Genomic DNA, 17,735 nt, shown 5'->3' on the forward strand with positions numbered 1-17,735 from the left:
CAACCACTTATTGTCTGGTTGCTCAGGTTTCAGGTTTCACGCTCACAGCTACCTAAGAAGATGTCAGGAAAATTTCCATATACCCTGACTTTTCAGCAGAGCTGCAGGCTAAAAGATGAAAATATACCCCTATCAGGAAGCTCCTGCGAGAGAAACGATTGAGATACGGCTTGATCTATTCAGCAACATTGAAAATGACCTAAGGAAATTGTTCTGTGCTTCTTAAAACAGTGGAGGAGGCCAACGCATTTATATTCGAGAAGTTCAACATTTCATTGTTGGTTATTTTAACTTTTAGTTAAAAAGACTAACTATAACTATACTGGAGATCCTCCGTGACATTTCGAAGAGAAGACCATAAATGAAAGGTGACAGCATTCTGATACTGTAGGCCTACTTGGGTCTTTATATATATATATATATATATATATATATATATATATATATATATATATATATATATATATATATATGTATGTATATGTGTGTGTGTGTGTGTGTGTGTGTGTATGCTGATAAATGTGTATGTAGGCAATATGACATTATTATTGTTTATTCACACATTTATCATAATTTGATAGGATATAGTACCGGTATGTCTTCTTATGAATTACTCATTGAGAATATTATTTTATGCAATGACGTCAGGGTTGAAATTTATGTTCAACCATTTTATGTCATTAATTGATTAACTTAAATAATACTGCAATGTATTTATTATAAAGAAAAGAGGATTGGAAGCAATTACCTTTTTAATTAGTTAACACAAATTTAGTGTGGGAAGGATGCTACGACGAGAGATATGGCAGAACGATGTTAGTGGGGTTTGTGTTTTTTGTGGTGTTCGTGGTTAGTGTTATTCATTCCCATTGTTTTGAGATCTCAATGACTGCTGTATTTCGGTCTAGAGATCATTCTAAGTTATCATCTGCATTGATACATTTTGAAATAAGACAGATACATACACTTAAGGTTACAACTCTCTAAGGCATTTTTCTTATATCAATCAAATACATGGAACAAAGTATTGTTACATACATTGTATTTCTCATATATACTAATGCCTCATGATGTTCCACCCCAGTTATGAGTAGTTTCATGGAATGTTAAAGGATTCAAGAATCCTGTTAAGAGAGATAAAATATTAACTTCACTCTCTAGGTATAACTGTGATATTGCCCTTATTCAAAAATCACATCTTACAGAAAATGAGATTATCAAACTCAAAAGAAAATGAGTGGGTCATGTTTATCATTTGTCATATACATCTAAAGCTAGAGGAGTTTTAACACTAATAAATATAAGATTTCATTTCGATCTATTAGACACCATTCACAATACAGAGGGAAGATTAATAGCTATTAAGATAAGAATTGGAGGAAGGGAATTGGTCATGGCCAGTGTGTATGCCCCATACAGTTACGTAATTAATGACCTATCAAATTGGAATGATTTGTCATTAATCATTGGTGGAGACTGTAATGCTGTAATGGATAACTAACTTGACAGAACGAATACCCCCAAAACTTTCACTAAATCAGTTATTGCATTGAATAATCTATCTAAAGAGCTAGTTGTTGGAGATGTTTGGAGACTAAAAAATCCAACAGGCAGAGATTTTACATATTTCTCTGCTGTACACAAAAGCTTTTCAAGAATTGATTATTTTTTCCTTTCTTAATTATTAATTCATGGCGTGAGCTGGGGGGAAGGGATAGGGCAGAAGAAGTAGAAGGGAGCGGTAAGTAGGACAGAGTGCCGGCTAGAAAGGACCAGACCTAGGATAGAAGAGCTGGCGAAGCCCACTCTAGTAGCAGACCAGCGAAGCTGGACATGGAAGCTAGGATAGAAGGTGGTCACTGACTGAGGGCGGCGATGCCGACACAACCCAGGGGCGAAGGACCCAGAAACCAAAACCGGATAGAAGGATGATCACTGACTGAGGGCGGCGATGACGACACAAGCCCAGGGGCGAAGGACCCAGCAACCAAAGACAGGATACAGAAAGTGGTCACTGAGGGCGGCAATGCCGATACAACCCAGGGCCGAAGGACCTAGCAACCGAAAACGTATATGAGTGTTATGACTCGGGGACCCGCCCCTCAGAGGAAGACGGTCCTGGAAGACAATGACACGAAAGGAGATATAGAGGGAGAGGTACCCAGTGTCTGAGACTTCTGTAAAGGGGCACTCATTAGACCCCCAATTGGTCAAGACTTCACTCTGCCTGGGACCTGAGATAATAACAAGGTATAGAGGTTAGTATGGGACTAGAGCATGAGTAGCTACGTTCCGAAATGAGACAGAGTATAGAACATAGCATTGACTGAGGCAAAATAAGTGCAGGAGCTGCGAAAGAACAGAGTGTGGCCGGGAGTCCGCTCTGACTCACATGGTGAGAACCCCACTGTAGGTCAAGGGAGGCTGAAACCTGCCCTGAAGTCAGGGAAGTGAAATCACTTGCCCCCCAAAAGGATGGACCCCCGGCACCTCACCAAATCTCCCACACCGTGAGACAAACAAAAGACAGCACATGCCAGCGCATAACAAACAAAAGACTAGAAGGACAAATGGAACAAACAGGAGGATGGTTAGTAATTTAGTGGGATATGACTATGTGTATACCTGCTGCTCAGTGGAGAGGAAAAAACCCCTTGAGGCTGATTAGGGGAAAACCTCCAGTGGTCCCAGCAGACAGGTAGCCCCCGCTCCGGGCATGCTATCATTTTTAGAAGGAGCAGCAACTATATCAGGGAAGTATGAATGAATGGAGGAATCCACTGCGGAGGAGGACCAGCTCCCCCACATTCGTGATCAGGCTGGGGGGAATGGGAAGGGGGAGGCCTGCTCTGGAGGCAAGGGTGGAGAGGAGGGAGGCCTGCGAGGAGGCGAGGGTGGAGAGGAGGGAGTTCTGTGAGGAGGCGAGGAGGGAGGCCTGCTCTGGGGGTGAGGGTGGAGAGGAGGGAGCCATGAGAGGAGGCGAGGAGGGAGGCCTGCTCTGGAGGAGAGGGTGCAGAGGGTGGAGGCCTGCTCGGAGACAAGAGCGGAGAGAAAAAGGTCTGCTCGGAGGCGAGGGTGGAGGAGTCGAGGATGGAGACCTGCTCGGAGGCGAGAGTGGAGAGGACTGAGGTCTGCTCAGAGGGGAGGCTGGAGGAGATGAGGGAGGCCTGCTCTGGGGGAGAGGGAGGGGTCGAGACGGGAGGCTTGCTCGGAGGTGAGGGTGGAGTCGAGAAGGGAAGCCTACTCATGAGGCGAGGGTGGAGAGGAAGAAGGCCTGCTCGGAGGCAAGGGTGGAGGAATGGAGGGAGGTCTGCTCAAAGGCGAGGCGAGTGATGATAGGAGTGAGAGGAATCAATGAAAAGATGGTCTGAGGAGGGGGTAGGGGGTTCCTGCTGTGGAGATACCTTGAAAAGGGAGATAGGGGACTTGATACTTGACGTGTGAGTGGACCGATCGTACTGAATTGATCCGTCTTGAGGTATGCAGCCAAGTGATGAAGTAAGCATGGAAGGTGGCCGAGAGGCAACTGATCTCCATGGGTAAATCATTGTAGGGGGAGAAGCGGCTTTTCAGAAGAGTGGAAATTATCAAATGGAGAATAATTATTGATATAGACAGACAGGAAGGTGAGGCAGGGGGAAAGCTCTTAAGGGAATGCTGATATGGAGAGACTGGAGGTAGTTGGAGAGAATCCTTAGCACGGACCATGAGAGCCAGGTTTTGATTGAAGGGCTATGATTATTTTCGTTAGCCTTGATTGTGGGAATGCTGCCACAATCTACGTATTGGAGGAAGGCTGGAGCATTGTAGGTTCTGGAGAAGTGCAGTTGCAGATTTAAACAGTAAACTAGAGCGACTTTTGCAGCTGCAATAGTGAGCTGATCTGAAGAGGGAGTGGAGATCTGCTATAGTGAGGAGCGATTAACAGTAGAAGGCGGGATGTGCTGAACAGAGCAGAGGTCTGAGGAAGAAAACAATGGTGCTGTCAGTAGTGTGCAGAGGCCCGGCTATGAGAGCAGAGATCTGCTGAAGCAAAGATCTGCAATACAGAACGGAGGACTACCATCGGTAGAGTGCGGTGGTCTGCTGCAGAGAGTAGGGATCTGCTGAATGCAGTAGATATTGGTCTTTCAGTGTTAAGGCAGATTTAGATGGAGCCAGAGATGGGGCTGCTTTTGGGCAGAGATGAAGATTGCAGAGATCTGAGACTGCTGCAGAACCAGAGAGGATGAAGAATGTGTTGCTCCGAGGCATCTGCAAAACCTACTGATTGGTCAGGAGCAGTTTATTGTCTATAGGGAGTAGGAGGACATTGACTGGAACATTGATAAATCGTACGACATGGCTGCATGACTGACTAGTGGCTTGCGTTGACGAAATGATGACTGGTCGGATTGGAGAAGCAGCACCAGACGAGGAAACACGAATCTGGGAACAGGAATAAATCACAGGAATGGATGCGTGATGCAGGGAAGCAGGACGTTACTATGATGGTAGATACTGAGCATCTCAAAAACAGCTGAGTAAGGTTGCTTCATGACCAGGTCCTTGAAGAGGGGAAGAGTTGAAATTGGAGAAGGTCAGTTGCTACGGTTGAGGAGGAGGGGGACTCCTGCGAATATCTCAGAGTGACAACAAACTGCAGTAGTGTTCAGAAAAGCTGGAGCACGTGAGCTTCAAAGTGATAGCTAACCAGCTTAGAGACTGTATAAAATTTGTCCTGTTATACTGCCATCTAGCGTTTATGATTAGAATTTAAAAAAAAACCTACTTCTATCAGGGTGATCAAACATATTTTTAGATTTAAACAGAACAAACTCTAAATTTATTTTATTCATCAGTTTTAACCGAACTCGAACTTTAAACCATTAAAAAAGCTGATCATAAACTCAGGTGCATGTGTTATTATTTGAGTCTTCAGGACAGTGATGATCGCAGGAACAAAACAGGAGCTGCTTAGGTGATACAGCTACATTGCTCTCGCCATCCTCCTTCTTGCTGTCCAAATTCAGCTTCCCTGAACTCCTCAGCAGCATGCTATCCAAGAGGTTTGCTGAAAAAAAGAACAACAACAACAAAAAAAAAAACATTAATAAGCAGATACAGTGCTTTTAGGATTAAGCCATATAAAAAAGCTACTGATGTATAAAATATTAGCTCTCACTTAAAGGCAATGTAAACTTGCACGTAGAAATTGGAAGGTCTGCATTTAAATAAGCGAGTCACGATATTTCATTTAGAAACATTTTATTAGTTTACAGAGGATTGCAACACGTATGTGTAACACCAAAAGAGGTTCTTTGTAATTAAATATATATTTTAAAGAGTAGATGTTAAAAGTAGTAAACTAGAACATAAGAAAATAAATAGTATGCACTGGCTCTCAAAAGTATTCACCACCTTGGACTTTTCCACATTTTATTGTGTTACAACATGGAATCAAAATGGATTTAATTAGGAGTTTTTGCCACTGATCAACACAAAAAAGTCCATAATGTCAAAGTGAAAAATAAAATCTACAAATTGTTCCAAATTAATTACAAATACAAAACAGAAAATAATTGATTGCATAAGTATTCAGCCCCTTGAGTCAATATTTGATAGAGGCACCATTGGCAGCAATTACAGCCGTGAGTCTATTTGGATAAGATGCTTTGTACATCTGGACTGCAATTTTTGCCCATTCTTCTTTGCAAAATTGCTCAAGCTCCATCAAGTTTGATGGGGGCCTTTGGTGATCAGCAATTTTCAACTCTTTCCACATATTCTCAATTGGATTGAGGTCTGGGCTTTGACTGGGCCACTCCAGGACATTGACCTTTTTGTTTTTAAGCCACTCCAGTGTGGCTTTGGCTGTATGTTTGGGGTCATTGTCCTGCTGGAAGATGAATCTTCTCCCAAGTCCCAGGTCTCTTGCAGACTTCAGTAGGTTTTCCTCCACGATTTCTCTGTACTTTGCTGCATCCATTTTGCCCTCTATCTTCATGAGCTTTCCAGGCCCTGACACAGAGAAGCATCCTCATAGCATGATGCTGCCACCATTATGCTTCACGGTAGGGATGGTGTTAGCTCTTAGTGTTGAGGCCAAAAAGCTCTCTAAAAGCTCTATTTTGGTCTCTTCAGACCATAGAATCTTCCACATGCCTACTGGCAAGCTTTAGCCAAGATTTTATGTGAGTTTTTTTAAGCATCCGGGCTATTGTTGCCATATGCACATTGTTTCTCAGCTCAGCCGTGGAAGACTGTAACTCATTTAGAGTTGCCATAGGCCTCTTGGTGGCCTCCCTGACTAGTGACCTTCTCGCCTGGATACTCAGTTTTTGAGGATGATCTGTTCTAGACAGATTCACAGTTGTGCCATATTCTCTCCATTTCTTATTAATGTACTTTACTGTGCTCCGGGGGATATTCAATGCCTTGGAAATGTTCATATATCCTACCCCTGATTGGTGCATTTGAAGAACCTTATTCCGGATTTTCATTGAATGTTCCTTCGTCTTCATGATGTAGTTTTTGTTAGTAAATGTACTAACCAACTGTGGGACCTCCTAGAGACAAGTGTATTTAACTTGAAATCATTTGAAACACACATTGCACACAGGTGGACTCCATTCAACTAATTATGTGACTTCTAAAGACAATTGATTGCACCAGAGCTTGTTTAGGTGTGTCATAGCAAAGGGGGTGAATATTATTTTCTGTTTTATATTTGTAATTAATTTTGAACAATTTGTAGATTTTACTTTTCACTTTGACATTATGGACCTTTTTTGTGTTGATCCTAATTAAATCCATTTTGATTCCATGTTGTAACACAATAAAATGTGGAAAATTCCAAGGGAGATTAATACTTTTGAGAGCCACTGTATATATAAAAATGCAGTGGAAAGCACATGTTTAAGTTTACCATATATATTTGAGTTAGATATTTGTATGTACCTCATATATTTTTAAGACTCAATTTAGCATGTTACTGGTTTAGAATAAATTCCCTTTTACACACATGCAGATTATGCACAAATAAATCGATCCCTTAACTGAAATCTCCAGAATTTGAACATGAAAATGACTTCCTATTCCAAATATCTATTATGGAGAGAAAAATAATAGTGACTACTTATACAGTACTTGCAAGTGAGTCTACAAGTAGTCATATTTACTCTATCAGGACTTAACATTTACTTTTTTATTAATAAATAATGTAGTGTGTCCAATTATAATTTCCTCCCACCCCCCCCCCCCCCCCCCCCCCCTCCCCCCGATTTTCTTTTCAATTTGGAATGCCCAATCGCGCTTTTCTACTCACTGCAGCAATTCCCCACATGGCTCTGTATCATCAGATTGGGTCATAATATCATTCTGTTTATGAAATTAACAGAATTGTAATATACAGAGGGGAGTCCTAAGCGATTCTCTTAGGACAAATATTGCTTTTAAAAAGAGTCGTAAACTAAAATACTGGACAAGTGGTTTATCTTCACCAGCACTGAATGAATCCTGTGGCACTGGGGCGGTGTCGTGCAAAGGGTACAAGCCAAACAGTTTTGAATGCTTTGACACCTCGGACAAAAAACAGACTTTAATCCAGCCAACAGGGTCGAAACAGCAGACCAGTTGAGAACACTGGGCCGTTTCGGAACGAGAACAACCAATGGGAAACACCCCTCATGGACTTGGGCACAAACTATCCAATCACAGGAGTGAAGAGAGCAGTTGCAAAGAACAAACGTAACTTTCAAACAACACTCCCGTCAAGAAACCCAAGGCTCTTGACACACAAACAAGTTTCTGAACTTTGACAATCTGAAGACCCAGCCTGAGACCGGCTTCCTCAGGAACTCTGATACTACTCTAGTGTTTGCCTTGGTGTAGGAGTCCGCAGATATCTAAAATCTTAAAAGTACTTGTAATCAAATCTCTAACTTAGCCCTGATTTGATCACAGAGAAAGAGATGGATGAACATTTGAAGTTTTTCAGAGATTGAAATAGTCAGTCTTGTATGAGCTAGCAGTGTCAAAGTTTGCAGTGGAATATCCCAGGCACAACCAGACGAAGAGTGCATATATTGGTGGAGGAATTGCTGTTTCAGTGGAATACCTAAATAGAGACTCTTGTTTTTACAAAGACATTTCTTTAGTCCTCTGGTAAGGAGACATAAAAGCAAAGACAGACCCTGGAACCTGGACTTTCTCTGCCAACAGAAAAGCCTTTGAGTGCCTGTTTTGTTGAAGACACGGATCAGCTGAAGGAGGAGCGAAAACCTGTTCAGCATTCAACACGCAGTGTTTTTATCCTCTTATGAACTCTTATGAGAATAAGCCAACCTTAAAGTAAAATTAACATTTTGTTAGAGGTAGAATGTAAGAATTATTATTGCTTTCAAATCATGCTTTCTGTTAATGAACACTACAGAAAGTGTTTGTTTTGTGTGTGATTTATACAAATTGACGTGGGCTTTACAAGGTAATTATCATTCTGCGTTTAAGGCTAGAATCCAAATTTTGCTGTCTTGATAATAGATAATTCTCGATAGGTTGTCTGGACGCAAAGAGCGTCTTTAACTCGCAAGAGTGAGAATTTCCTTTTGAGCCAAAACTATATATATATATTAGACTGATTTAACGATGCTTATCAAATACTAATGAAAGTAAATATGTGAGTTACTGATACCCCTGTTAAGACTAACCTTCGTCTTAAATAGCTGTCAGGAATGCAGTTGTAACCTTAAGGGAATCTCCCATAGATTGCGTTGGACCGCTAATCAACCAACGGGAGTGGGGTGAGAGTTTATATTTTCTTTTCTGTACCATTTAGTTTAATTAATTCTTCCTTTCTGTATTACTTTAGTTTTTGCACCTTTAAATTTTTCTTTTATTTAGTTTTATTTCTAATAAAACTATTCCTTTATATTCACTAGAAGCGTTGTCCAGTCTGATTTTTTTCAGTATTGGTGGCTCCTTATGGCAGTGTGCGAGTCGAGTTAAGTCTTTGACATGCCAAGCTAGAGTCGAGTCGAGTCACAGAGTTTGCTCGAACTGAGAGTCACCTATCTGGCTTGAGTCAATTCGAGTCATTAGTTCTGACAGTTAAAGACAGTTTGATTTAATCAGATTACCAATCTACAAGTTAAAAGAAAAGAACATTTCAATTAAATACAAAATTGAGATGCGCAATAATATGGTCATACTTGCCCCAATGATGTTCACCATTAAAGGTCTACGGTTTCTGCCTTGTGTTTTGTCTCCATTTCACAGATTTTGTTATTGACCTTACAGCGGCCCTTTTACCTGTGCTCAATTGGATTGGATGTACAGTAATGGATACCACAAAACAAAATAATTTATTTACAATTTTACTGACGACAGCCTGAGTGTTTTTCACTTTTTCCCAAACAGTGAAACTCCATGATAGTTTTTTTCAGATACCTTAACCATATGAAAGGACATTTTGTGGCATTTAATTTGATATAGAGATCTTGTTGCTAGGTCTTAAAACACAGCAGTTACAAGGAAAACAGACCAAGTAATCCAACTAAGGTGAAATCAGAGTTTTAAAACCATTGCATACTCGTACATGTATGCTCCAGTTTAAAATCAATAAACTCAAACACTACAGAAAAAAAAAATGTATCTTGAAAGGCTGAGTTTATATCAGTAAGTAATGTAGTTATTTTTCAGATTAAAAAAAAGGGTTGATAATGCGTTTAAAAAAAAATAATAGTGAAAATATTTCATACAGAACACATTGCACCATAAGCCCTTTAACCACCTATACTTAGCACAATAAAATCCCAGCTGTTTGTCTAAAAGAAATCATCAGTGTAGTTAAAATACACAAATGTACAGAAATACTAAGAGGTCAATTGTATTTTGAATAAACCTACTAGCGTAACAGACTCATATTGTAGCTGCTGTTTCATAAACATACCCCAGCAGCGCAAACAAACATTTTTTTATTTTTTTTACCTCTGTAACAAATTTATCTGTTCACCCACTATGACAAAACCCACAGACCACTTCTTAAATTAATTGAAAACAATGCAGTTCCGTCCTCAACCTCATTTTGTCCAGCAATGTTGATTGTGCCAATTCCCAAAATCATGTTGCTGTGGTCTGGTCTGACATTTTTTGTTTTTATGAATTTATTCTTTACAAAAGCAAAATGTTTTTAACCAAACTAACTCTATAACATCTATCCAATGTGCCAATCCCGATGTTTTAAATTAATCAAAGCCAGCAAGAGCTGATTAACTCTGGAAAACAAAGACAAACTCTGGAATTCTGGAAAACAAAGATGACCATGCAACATTGATCATGTGTACCGTGTGCTATAGTGCTATAGTATTGAAGGCTAGGGGAATGTAAAATAATTAATACAATTGTTTGCATGTTCAATTTTTGTACAGTGCATTATTACCATACATTTTGTTTGCATCAGTTCAGATTTGCAAGTGGTAGTTTGGATTTTAAAAACAACTAACAACTTATATACAACTTATACTATTAAATATAGTATAAATTTAGCTCAATATACAGTGCCTATAGAAAGTCTACACACCCTTTCAAAATGTTCACCTTTTGTTGCCTTACAGCCTGGAACACAGCATTTTATTTTTTTTACTTTTTTCATTCCTTGCCATTGCCATTTCTTCACAGTAAACAGTGGCCATAGACACGTTTTCATAAAGTAATAACTTGAGGTTTACTTGTGCCTTTTTGCAGCTAAAGAAGCAAACAAAAATTTTAATTTAACTTTAAACACTTCTGCAACAGGGTGAGGAGCCCTGTATATTAATTAATTTGAGTCCCAATTAGCAACAAATTAATCACCTAATTAATTTGGGAGATGTCCACCTTCTGCACAAGATTTTTTTAGTTACACTGGCAGAGGACGAGCTACCAAACTCACACACACACACATGGCTCTCGTCGTCATATATACAATAAATCATAAAACAAAGAAACACAAAACAATAAATTGCACAGGGGTGGAGGGAGAGACCCCGTTCTAAAAATAAATAATTAATTAATTAATATACAGGGCTCCTTGCCCTGTTACAACTTCAAATAAAACAAACATGGAAATGGCATTGTAAAACAAAGAGGAAAAAAAACATTATTTTGGTTCTAGTTTATTACATTTCACATAACAGGAAGTCATAACAAAAAAATATATAATATTGTAGCTCTTTACAGGAGGCAGAAAACAGAGAGACGCTGGTTCCTTTTCAAATCCTTTCTCTATATTTTTACTGCTGGACACTCTCTCAGCACCCAGACCAGAGACCACAGCTCTGCCAGTCATTACCCAGAGATTTGTTGTTACTATAAGCGAGAGGAAATTATGTGGCCGAAGCCCAAGAAGATTGAGCAGCCAGCTACAGAGAAGAGGGGGAGGTCAGGAGACCACCTCCACCAGCAGCAGATTCGCAGCAGGGTGTTCTGTTGCCAGACCCTAAGAAGAGGGAGCCACCGGCTACCAAGAAGGGGGGAAGTGAAAAGACCACCTCTACCTGTAACCATTTCACTGCCACTACCAGAGTGTCCCGTGCTGAGGGCAGCATTTCTCCTGCCAGCGCCACCGGCACAACTGGAGGAGCCAGCTGTGCCGCTGTCAGCGGCGCCCCTAGTAGCATTGCCACTGCTGCCTACAGGGCTGGAGGAGCCAGTGTTGGCATTGAAGGATGGCCTCCCACCATGGCCCCCACCCTGTTCCTGGGCTGGAACTACGACCGGGCCAGAGCTCTGCCTGTAAATATTATGGGTGTTTTTGTGTGTTTTGGTGCTGGATTGCAGGGATGGGGTTAATCTCTGTCCCTGCCAAAAACATAAGAGAATGTGGCTGTTCCTAATGGAATAATTGGTGTTAATTAGGAACAGCCACATCCTATAAAAGAAAGCCCAAAGATATTAGGGAGGTGACCGTGGAACTGGAAACGAGGAGGTTTTGCTGAGAGAGAGAGACAGAGAGAGAGAGAGAGAGAGAGAGAGACAGACAGACAGACACACAAATGCACCTGTATATTTATTTAAAACCTCACAGTGTTAGTGAAAGACTTGGGTGAGGGATGATTTTCTTTTTCATTTTGTTTGCACGACTTGTTTTTGTTTAAGCGCCATTAATCTTCCAGTATCCCACAATCCACCAAAATAATGGTTAACTTATGCCCACACCTTTCTTTGACTGATCTTCTGGGCAACGGGATCATCAGCAATGTGCTTTTAGTTTAGTAAGGTTTTTTTTTTTTTTTTTTTTTTGCTGAACAGTTGGTTCTAGAAATGGTCACTATGATACCCTGGGGAAAAGCTGTTGTCACAGTAAAAATAAGTATGCACGAATTTCTGAAATTAAAGGGAGGGCTCATGCCAGTGATATGGTATACACTGAATAGTAACACTTTTTTATCATACTGGTAAATTAATCAATATAGCAGTGTCACGAGTGACCATATAACCTGTCTTCCCTTGTACAAGGTGCAAGCACATTTTTTAAGTGAAAGGTGTATGTGGCAGAGATGGACGGCTCTTTGATAGAAATAGCTTAACTTATCTGAAGTTTTCCTATTGATGATGGGAAAGAATGTAGAGATGGGAGCCCAGCTAACAAGTTGTACGTTTTTTGCAGGTATTAGGCTTTTAAAGACCCACACCGGGGAGCAGAAACTGACCCAAGACTGTCACCGCTACTGAAAGCAGGATAATCTCTGGGATACAAATTGAACATTTGTGAAACTACAACAAATATTGTAATGACTGTAATGCACTTTAAAGAATATAAAGTCAGCAGAAATAAACAAATTGTTAAAACACACTATAAAGAAAACAATGTATAATGTACTCTGTATTTGTCTATGAGAATATTGTAGGATTCTATATTCCTGTTTATTCTAGTATGACAATAGAAACATATTATTAGTGAATGTGTAAGGTCAGGCCAACCTGTTGAAAGTTCCAAACCTTCCTCATCAGGCAAAAGCATCTTTTTAAATTAGACTCAGAGCCTCAAACATTCAGATCCAGCGAGAACAGAATGGCAAACGCTACGGAGCACAGTTGTTATGCCGGAACAATTGAACTAAAATAGTTTTGTGGTTAAGAAAAAAACAAAAGTATTTCAATAAATAAGAAAACTGTGAGATTTTAACAATAAGAAACCTAATGTTGATGTTAAACAGAGTGTCTGAAAACTACTTGCACAGGAAATTTTGAGAAACAGAGAGAGGTCAGGCTTAGTCCAAGCATGGTACAGTTAATATGAGACTATTTTATTTAACATGTTCACTCTAGCCTAGAACATTATGGCCTGTTTTCTTAGTGGTTTTATTCAAAGGCTCAGTGATAAACCTCTACAGTCTTTGTCCAATATTTTGTTAAGGCACATCTATACATGAAGCAGATCTAACCTATTGAGGGAAATATATTTCAGACACAGGCTAATATAATCAAATGTAAGGCTAGTGTCTGATCAATCCACTTACACTAGTATAAAACATCTCTGTCCTCCTTAAACGTCTCCCCTGAGTTTAAGAGTGTGCTCAGAGCAATAAAAGAAGTATATGCGAATCTGACAGTAGACTTTTATTATTCTATCTATTATTATAATTTAATCATAGTTGTTAACTTTACCTTACTACCCTGTTTACACAGGATGGTAATCTAAAGTTACATTTCTAAATGCTGGGAATTGTATATTATAAGTCCTCCAGGAATTGTGAAGGTATCCTGTAGGATTCATGGCAATCCTGCAGGAATTGTGAAGGTATCGTGCAGGATTCATGGCAGTCGTGCAGGAATTGTGAAGGTATCCTACAGGATTCATGGCAATCCTGCAGGAATTCTGAAGGTATCCTGCAAGATTCACGGCAGTCTTGCAGGAATTGTCCTCGAGTCCTGCAGGATTCATGACAGTCCTGCAGGACACAAGCACTTGTAGTGACCATTCTGCAGCAGATTTACAGGTATGAACTTGATCAATATTTTTTGAAACATTTGGCTAAGTCTATTTTATATTTGTAATTAATTCAGAATACCGTTGCTGGTCAAACGTAAACTCTGGGCACCTTTACTTGGCCGTACAGAGGCGTGACCACAAACTTGCAGTAATAAATAATGACTGTGCGGAGCCACAGGACACAGCGACACCTGAGATTTCTGAGTGAGAATAGGTGTGAGGTAAGAGTTTGGAACCAGCGGGTAAATAAATTAAGTTATTCACTGAGATGCACGCTTAGGTCAGAATAGACCCCTGAAAGAGAAAAATACATATTGTCTAAAATGCAACATAGATGATATTTTAACCAAAACCCTAGATTCAACATTCCTGTATTAACAGCAGTACTGGCTCCTCACAGGAGGTAAGTCCACAGTAACTAGCAGGAGCACATCACAAGTTTTAATTCGAGGGGCCCAAAGTTTTTTTCATCAGAGAAGACAAGCCTCCATTATAAACTTCTATCTCTATAACCACAGTACTAGCAGTGGCAGGTGACGTAGTCTGAGCCCTGGTTTTAATTGGGGGAGCAACTAATACCCTCCCACTCCCTGATGAAGCACTGTTACTGGGTGCTCAAATATGAGTGAAGTGTTGAATAGTGTTAAAAAAAGAAATCAATCATAATGGTAGGACACATTTAAGAACTTGACAGAAAGTTAAATACGATGCCAGCATGTTGTTGACATGCATGGATAATGGGAATTGTAATTTTTGTCCGCATTTCTGCTAATTAGAAACACCTTTCAGCATGCACCAAATAAACTACCATTCCCAGAAGACACTGCACACTTCACATGTCTATTGCATTAGCACCAGAAATGTCTGTAAAATGAGATATATTCTCAAAGTTTCATGTTATGATACCACTTCCTTTCTCTAGAAACAAATCTAGCTGTTAGTGTTGTTATTTTTCTCTTATAGTGTCTGGTGGAAGTTGTAGTTACGTTAGTTTAATCCTTCCCCAGCAGTGTTTGTTTATATTTGCTCACATTAGTAATCCAGAGGGTCAAGTCACAACTTATATCTGCAGGGTCTTCCTGTTGCGGTTAAGGGGAGCCTGGGTTGTTTTTTTACTACAGAGCCGAGCTGTGCTACAGACGTCCCATCCAACAAAAGACAGTTGTTATTAATTATTGTTATTATTCAACTTAGTTTGCCGAAATATGGTGTTTAAAAATTAATAGGTAAAGGTAAATTAAAATGGTACAGCTGTATGTTGTATTGTTGCATGCTGTAAATATATTTAGGAATTTCTTTATAATCCACAAATTTTACTGATTATATCGACTTATTAAAGTTCAATTAGTTCTGTTGAAGGGGAAAAAGAAGGTTTTAAAAATCTGTGTGTCTTTTTTAAATTGGCAGGGATGGAGTTAATTTCCCCTACCTGCCTGGGTTTATTATGTTCAGGTGGCTGGGGTTGATTAGTTGATTAGGTTAATTAACGATCAATCAGCGCCCAGCCCGCTGACATAAAAGGAGGCCTCTGCTTCTCATTTAGGGAGAGGGAGCTGAGGAAGCAGTGAAGGCATTGCCCAGCCTGGAAATTGTTATTTTCGCTTTTTGTCTTGCTTTATTTGTGTTTGAGTATCTGTTATTTTGCCCTTGTGCACTTTATTTTTGTGTTTATTTATAATAAAACTGTTACTTTTTTGAACTGCAGACTGTCTCTGGGCCTTTATCCATTCACCAGCCTGCCACAATCTGATTTGCCAAAGACATCCCGTTTAAGGATAGTTCTTTTTTTTTTTTTTTTTAAGCACCCAAACAAAAATACAAGTTGCACAAGTGCAACGTGAGCCGTAGTTTTAGGTATGGTACAGCTGTAATTATTTTAGATTTCTGTAAATAAGTTTAATGTTTTATTTTCCACATTTTTTCTTTATATTAATATAATAAAGGATGAGAAATTTGTGTTTTGGAGTGGTAGTTAAGAGTAATGTAAGAAATAATGAAACTGAAAAACAATATTAGTGGTGTCATATATATACAGTGCTGTGAAAAAGTATTTGCCCCCTGTCTGATATTCTGCATTTTTTGATACTGAATGTTATCAGATCTTCAACTAAAATTTAATATTAGATAAAAGGGACCCAGAGTGAACAAATAACACAATGTTGATACTTATTTCATTTATTTATTAAAGAAAGTTATGCAACACCCAATGCCCCCGTGTGAAAAAGTAATCGCCACCTTTGACTCAGTAATTGGTTACGCCACCTTTAGCAGCAATAACTGCAACTAAACGCTTCCTGTAGTTATTGATCAGTCTCCTACAAAAGTCCGTTGAAGAATTTTGGCCCACTCCTTCATGCAGAACTGCTTTAACTCTGTGACATTTGTGGGTTTTTGAGCATAAATTGCTCGTTTCAGGTCCTGCCACAACATCTCAATGGGGTTTAGGTCTGGACTTTGACTAGGCCATTCCAAAACTTTTAATTTCTTGTTCTTCAACCATTCTTATGTAGACTTGCTTGTGTTCTTCTGATAATTATCTTGCTGTATGACACAGCTGTGCTTCAGCTTCAGCTCACGGACAGATGGCCTGACATTGTCCTGTAGAATTCTCTGATACAGAGTAGAATTCATGCTTCCTTCAATGATGGCAAGTCGTCCAGGTCCTGATGCAGCAAAGCATCCCCAAATCATGACACTACCACCACCAAGCTTGACCGTTGGTATGAGATTCTTACTGTGGAATGCAGTGTTTGGTTTTCACCAGACATAACGGGGCCCATGTTGGAAAAAAGTTTCACTTTTGACTCATTTGTCCAGAGAACATTGTTCCAGAACTCTTGAGGATCATCCAGGTGCTTTTTGGCAAACTTGAGATGAGCATTTATGTTCTTCTTAGTGAGCAGTGGTTTCCGCCTTGCTACTCTGTCATGAATCCCATTTTTGCCCAGTGTCTTTCTGATGATGGAGTCATGAATACTGGCCTTAGCCGAGGCGAGAGAGGCCTGCAGATCCCTGGATGTTGTTCTAGGGTTCTTTATGACTTCCTGGACGATTTTATGCATTGCTCTTGCAGAGATTTTGGCAGGACAGACACTCCTGGAAAGATTCATTGCTGTCCCAAACTTTCTCCATTTAGACAGTATGGCACTGACTGTGGTTTGGTGGAGTCCCAGAGCCTTAGAAATGGCTTTGCAACCCTTTCCAGACTCATAGGCATCAACAACCTTTTTCCAGAGGTCTTCAGGGATTTCTAGAACCTGTGTGCTGACAACTTCACTCCGATGATAAGGGCCAAAGTTAGTCAGAATTATATTGGGCAGGGCTGGCCCAAATCAGGCCTGATTGTTAACCAAAGTATTCAAACAGCTGACCCTAATTATCCCTTTAATTGGGTTGAGTTAACTAGGGGGGCAATAACTTTTTCACACCTGAAGATTGCACGTTTGATTACCTTGCACACTAAACAAATGAAAGAAACACCAAACTTTGAGGTCATTTTTTCTCTCAGACTCCCTATATATACTATTACAACCATGTGGCAATGGTGCCCTGCCCCTGGGTGCATTTCTGTGTTGTATGTTGGGTGGCCTGCTGCTCCGCATCGCCTGGGGCGGCAGACTCTGTTTCACCTGGGGTCGCCAGAACTGCTTCTCCAGGGGTCGCCGTCAGCTCTGCTTGGCCGCAGGGAGCCCCACCAAAGGGAGCTGCCGACTATGAAAAAGGGGGGAGAGGTCAGGAGACCACCTTTTCCCGCAGCAATTTTTGCTGCAGGAGTTCTGGGGCT

General features: G+C 40.2%; 1 long non-coding RNA gene across 1 annotated transcript in view; it reads right to left on the reverse strand.

Moving 5' to 3' along the window:
* Positions 1–4,764: 4,764 nt before the first annotated feature.
* Positions 4,765–17,735, reverse strand: part of LOC121319560 — a 36,978-nt gene continuing 24,007 nt past the window's right edge. Inside the window, exon 3 of the long non-coding RNA XR_005950717.1 lies at positions 4,765–5,053. This is a non-coding gene — a long non-coding RNA (uncharacterized LOC121319560). The remainder of the gene's footprint in view (positions 5,054–17,735) is intronic.

Source organism: Polyodon spathula, chromosome 1, assembly GCF_017654505.1.
Source record: "Polyodon spathula isolate WHYD16114869_AA chromosome 1, ASM1765450v1, whole genome shotgun sequence".
In the NCBI taxonomy this organism is placed as follows: Eukaryota; Metazoa; Chordata; class Actinopteri; order Acipenseriformes; family Polyodontidae; genus Polyodon; species Polyodon spathula.